This window comes from Bos javanicus, chromosome 6 (genome assembly GCF_032452875.1).
Source record: "Bos javanicus breed banteng chromosome 6, ARS-OSU_banteng_1.0, whole genome shotgun sequence".
Classification (NCBI taxonomy): domain Eukaryota; kingdom Metazoa; phylum Chordata; class Mammalia; order Artiodactyla; family Bovidae; genus Bos; species Bos javanicus.
The window spans coordinates 91,937,355-91,943,447 of NC_083873.1; the positions used below are offsets into that span (position 1 = coordinate 91,937,355).

Genomic DNA, 6,093 nt, shown 5'->3' on the forward strand with positions numbered 1-6,093 from the left:
TCTGAGCCACCAGGGAAGCTTTTTATTCTTAACATGATTCCAAACTTTTCCCTTTAATTTTCCATGATATTATTGGCTTTATTCTGTTGGATTGGAATTATTTTCCTTTCTTGAAACAAAATGAGTTTTATTCACCTTACTGCTGGGAGGAAAAAGGAAGAACTTCAGCCATAAATACCTTCTCCATCTCCAGCAAGACATGGCCAGGCAAATCAAACATGAGGGGGCCTTTCTACACAGAAACAGGTTATTGGGGACAGGGTATTCATTACTGCCTGAACTCTGGGACGAAGCATAGAATAAAATGATAAAGGCCATTTTAGTATCAGGGACACATGAACAGTGCTTCAGTTTATTCTTATTTCTAAATTAAACTCCACTTTTCTTAAGGGAGCTCATTCAGGCACTAACTCAGTCATGGTTTCTCAAAGTACAGTCAGCATCTTCATCAGAATAAGGGGTACTTGATTAAAAGGCCAGTTACTGGGACACAACCAAGTAGCTGGGAACCTGCACGTGAACAAGTTCCCCAGTTTATTCTAAGGTATTCTCACATCCAAGAGCCTCTTACACCTGTCGTTTAGGATCACAATTAGACTAGCATAAATACATGTCATAAAAATCCCAGAAGTTCAAAGCCCTGTCACATTTACTCTCATGAATTACATCATTATGAGTTAATATTGTCCCTGTGATTATATCATCCCCAGGATTGTGATGTAGGGTTTTTTCCCCCTATGCACTCTCCCCTCAATTTGTTTCCTAAGAGCTTCCCAAGAGGCTCAGTGGTAAAGAATCCGCCTGCCAATGCAGGAGATGCTGGTTTGATCCCAGGGTCAGGAAGGTCCCCTGGAGTAGGAAATGGCAACCCACTCCAGTATTCTTGCCAGGGAAATCCCATGCACAGAGGAGCCAGGTGGGCTACAGTCCATGGGGTCACAAAGAGTCGGACACGCCTAAGCACACACACACATGCAAGTTCTTATTCAGGCTCAAGTGCACTAATTATTTTTCCCCTGAAGGAATCAGCTTATCACACAATGTCACTAATCTGAAGTGCTGTCATGATGCCTGTGCGTGCATGCTCAGTCACTTCGGTCATGTCTCTGCAGCAGTGGACGATAGCCTGCCAGGCTCCTCTGTCTATGGGATTTTCCAGGCAAGGATGCTGGAATGGGTTGCCATGCCCTCCTCCAGGGGATCATCCTGACCCAAGGATTGAACCCAGGCCTCCTGCATTGCAGGCAGATTGTACCATCTGAGCCATTGTCCCAAGCACATACATGATACCTGTACTAACCTGAAATCATGACTGCCATCCCACCGGGGACCACACCCAGATCTCTATTGCTTTACCACTAGTTTCATACTATCTATGAGTTAAAATTTCTCTTGACTTGAATCTGACAGTCAAGCTAATGAAACAAAACTATGTTCATTTCCTTTGAGAAGTAAAAGATGCCATCACCCGATTTCAAAAGCAAAATCGAAAGTAGGTAAGAAAAATTTGTGAATGAAGAAACCAGTTCCCTTATCCCTTACGTCATTCTAAAAATTATTCTCAAATCTTCTGTGTGTAGAAAAGTAGCTGCATTTCTTTCTAAAACCTCAGTATTGCTATTGCTTTACCCATGGAAGTTTAAGAAATTACTGAATTCTGATAAACAAGTGTCTATTGAATATAACAAAATTCTGTAAAATACCTTTGAGCTATGGAGGAGTAACCAAGGAAAGATAAACTTGGAAAGCCCCGCCACCTCCCTCACAAAGGCTGGGATTCAGAGCTCCTTGGAGAACTCAGTCCACTGACACCAGAGAAGTTTGCTGGTTTTCCCAGAACAGAGGTCAGTTTGCAGTCCCTGGGCAGGCAGGAGGCAACCCACAGCATAGCTTTGCACAGGGAGTGGGGGTCTACAGAGGGGGGTGGCCGCTCAGTGGCCTGTGAGTCAGGTTATCTGCACAGGGTCTGGGGGTGGGTGCTGGCAGAATGCCTCTGGGACATGGATGCAAGCAGAAATCCTTCAGGGTGTGTAGTTTCTAGACCACAGAGCTGAGACTGAGGCGACCCATGGATGGAGCCGAACTCCATCAAATGTCCTCACACCCTCGCCACGCCTGCACCAGGCAGCAGCCCAGACATCAGGGTAGTCCTCGCCTGCCCTCTAGCGCCCTCTACTGAGAAAGCCCAGCATCACACTCACTGTGAAGGTGATTAAAGTGACCGCCCACTGACGCAGAGCAAAGGGTGACTGTGAAGCTAAGAGGCGATAAACTGATAACTGGTAACTGGTACAGATTTATTCTTCTAGATCATTGCCCTAACATTATCTTCTGGTATCATATAGAATTGTGTAGTTGTTGTTTCTGTAAGAACTATTCTTCTGATGATAAAAAAACATCAATGGACAATTCCTATCTTTTGAAGAAGGTATCAAAAGGAAAGCAGTTTCTCACTTTACTTTAAATGTGTGGCACACATTCATATTCCTCAAAACACCTAAAGCGATAGAATGAGGCCTGTTTAAGAGCATGTGGAAGTTCTGTCATGAAGAACGCACTGTGGATCAAGTTTAGAAGATCTCTAAAATCCTCACATTGCACGGAGACTGCGCTGTGCACGTATTGGTTCCTGGAGAACTAGTTTACGTTTGGGGCACCTCCCCAGCGGCTCAGCTGGTAAAGAACCCATGTGCCAATGCAGAAGACACGAGACGTGGGTTCGCTCCTAGGGTCGGAAGATCCCCTGGAGGAGGAAATGGCAACCCACTCCAGTATTCTTGGCTGGAGAATCCCATGGACAGAGGAGCCCGGCGGGCTACAGTCCACGGGGTCATAAAGAGTCAGACATGACTGAACATGCTCGCGCAGAAGTTCTGTGCCTGCTGCCTCTGCCTCGGCACACCTCTGTGAATCTGTCCATCTCCAGATATGTCTCCACATGGATACCTTTCTTTCTCTGTATTTGTCTACCTCACTCTACAGTTGTCATCTCTCTGCTCTTTCATTTCCCAAATGAGTCCAATTTTCTTTTTTTGGGGGGGGGGGGAGGGGCGGCGGGTAACTTAGGATAGTGTGAATGAGTAAAGAGCTAGAAGGGAAGATGACCTGAGTGTAAAGTTGAGTTTCTTTTTTCCAGTTTAGGAAAAAATTTTCACTGCATTCAAGCGCATACAAAAAGAGAGAGACAGGTACAGGATGACTTTCCAAATCTGTAATATGTATAAGAGTGAGTGAGAGCTGTTTCCCTTCTCTAATGAGAACAGAATATAGGAATTTGCTTTATTTTTCAGGCACTGAGGGGATAGGAAGGAACAACCCAACAAAGAGGACTCATAGGCACTGAACTGAGAACTTAAGAACATTAATCTTCTTCCCTGACAATTAAAAAAATAAAATATAGGTCTACCTGGTATGATATGATTTGGAAGCAGTTTATTAAAAGGCAAGAAGATGGTCTGACATCCCTTCCAAGGTTAGGATTCTGTGCAGGTAGGTGGGCAGAAGGTAAATTTCAGCTTAGGATGTAAATAGACATTTCCCAAATTTACTCAAAAAGCGTAATGATGACTTGAATAATCAACTCAGTTTATTAGGTTGGTGCAAAAGTAACTGCGGTTTTGCATTGTTGAAATTTGCCATTTGATATTGGAATATATTCTTAAGTGTGATTATGTTATACATCATTTTAATGTATATTTCTCACTCTACATTTTTTTTATTAATGACTTACTACTTGCTGTTTATTTTATATATATTTTAGACTATGGAAATGTATGGATGTGAGAGTACTCATGTACAGATGTGAGAGCTGGACCATAAAGAAGGTTGAGATCTGAAGAACTGATGCTTTCGAACTGTGGTGTTGAGAAGACTCTTGAGAGACCCTCAGACTACAAGGATATCAAATCAGTCAATCCTAAAGGAAAAACCTTGAATAATCATTGGAAGCACTGATGCTGAAGCTCCATTACTCTGGCCACCTGATGCAAAGAGCTGAGTCACTGGAAAAGACCTCGATGCTGGGAAAGATTGAGGGCAGGAGAAGTGAGTGACAGAGGATGAGATGGTTGGATAGCATCACCAACTCAATGGACATGAGTTTGAGCAAACTCCAGGAGATGGTGAAAGACAGGGAAGCCTGGCATGCTGCAGTGCATGGGGTCATAAAGAATCGGACACAAGTGAGCGACTGAACAACAACAATGGAAATGTTGGACAAAAAGCAAATTCAAGCCATTTTCTTATTTGAGTTCAAAATGGGTCTTAAAGCAGTGGAAACCACTTGCAACATCACCAAAGCATTTGGCCCAGGAACTGCTAACAAATGTACAGTGCAGTAAGAATTTTTGCAGAGGAGACGAGAGCCTTGAAAATGAGGAGCACAGTGGCTGGCCATCTGAAGTTGACAATGACCAACTGAGAGCCATCATCAAAGCTGATCCTCTTACAACTATAAGAGAAGTTGCCCAAGAACTCAATGTCAACCATTCTATGGTTGTTTGGCATTTGAAGCAAATGGGAAAGGTGAAAAAGCTTGATAAGTGGGTGCCTCATGAGCTGACTGCAAATCAAAAAAATTGTTATTTTTCAGTGTCATCTTCTCTTATTCTATGCAACAACAAGGAACCATTTCCCAATCAGATTGTGACGTGTGACAAAAAGTGGATTTTATACCACAGCCGGTGATGACCAGCTCAGTGACTGCACTGAGAAGGAGCCCCAAAGCCCTTCCCAAAGCCAAACTTGCACCAAAAAATGGTCATGGTCACTGTTTGGTGGTCTGCTGCCAGTCTGACCCACTATAGCTTTCTGAATCCCAGTGAAACCATTACATCTGAGAAGTATGCTCAGCAAAGTGATGAGATGCACCAAAAACTACATCTTCAGCCAGCATCGGTCAATAGAAAGGGTCCGATTATCCTCCATGACAACGCCTGACCACACATCACACAACCAACGCTTCAAAAGTTGAACGAATTGGGCTACGAAGTTTTGCCTCATCAGCCATATTCACCTGACCTCTTGCCAACCAACCATCACTTCTTCAAGCATCTTGACAACTTTTTGCAGGGAAAACACTTCTACAACCAGCAGGAAGCAGAAAATGCTTTCCAAGAGTTCATCAAATCCCAAAGCACAGAATTTTATGCTACAAGAATAAACCAACTTATTTCTCATTGGCAAAAAATGTGTTGATTGTAATGGTTCCTATTTTGCTTAATAAAGATGTGTTTGAGCCTAAGTATAATGATTTAAAATTCGGTCTGAAACCACAATTACATTTACACCAACATAATAATACTACATCACTAGACATGTTTTGATATTATTGTTTAATACTCTGAGGAAACTTTCCTCAAATTAAGGAATAATGACTTTAATCCATGTTTGAAACCCTGAATAGAAACGTATTCTTTACCGTAAGGATGCAGATCCTTCACATCTTCCATTTACAAATCTTACCAAAGACTTCTTGGTTTTTGAACAGTAAAACTTGAAGGTGATATATTAACAGGGTTGAACAACAAATTGTAAGGCCATCTTGCAAATGTCAGTTAAAAGCTAACTAAAGAATAATGTGCTTAGGAATAAGTAAGGAAATAATTTCAAGATGCGGTTAAATAATGTGCCTCCCCAGGTAGCTAAGAGAAAAGCATCTTTGAGAAGTACAGCAGGAAGTGTGCATGTGTGCCATTATTCTGGATACGTGCTTTGGCATGGCTGAGAAGGTCTATAATGTGCCTGCCAACAAAGGCAGAACCACAGCTCTTCAGATCGAATTGATCAGAAATCAGCGGGAGGGGAACTTCCCTCGTGGCCCGGTGGCTAAGACTCCCTGCTCCCAGGGCAGGCGGCCCAGGTTCGATCACTGGTCAGGGAAGTAGATCCCACATGCCGAAACTAAAGATCCTGCATGTTGCAGCGAAGATCCAAGATCCCCCACAACTAAGACCTGGCATGGCAAAATCAATACATATTTTTAAAAAATCCTTGGGAGGTAGCTAACAAAAGGACTTCTGTCCATCATGCACAAATACAAATATGCATAACACATGAATACAAATCAGCAATAAAAAGATGACCCAGTTTAAA

General features: G+C 42.7%; 1 long non-coding RNA gene across 1 annotated transcript; it reads left to right on the forward strand.

Annotated features, from left to right (window-relative positions):
- Positions 1–3,033: 3,033 nt before the first annotated feature.
- LOC133249733 (uncharacterized) lies at positions 3,034–5,242 on the forward strand. Its single transcript, XR_009737075.1, has 2 exons — positions 3,034–3,489; positions 3,761–5,242. It is a non-coding gene; the product is annotated as an uncharacterized LOC133249733 (long non-coding RNA).
- Positions 5,243–6,093: the final 851 nt, after the last annotated feature.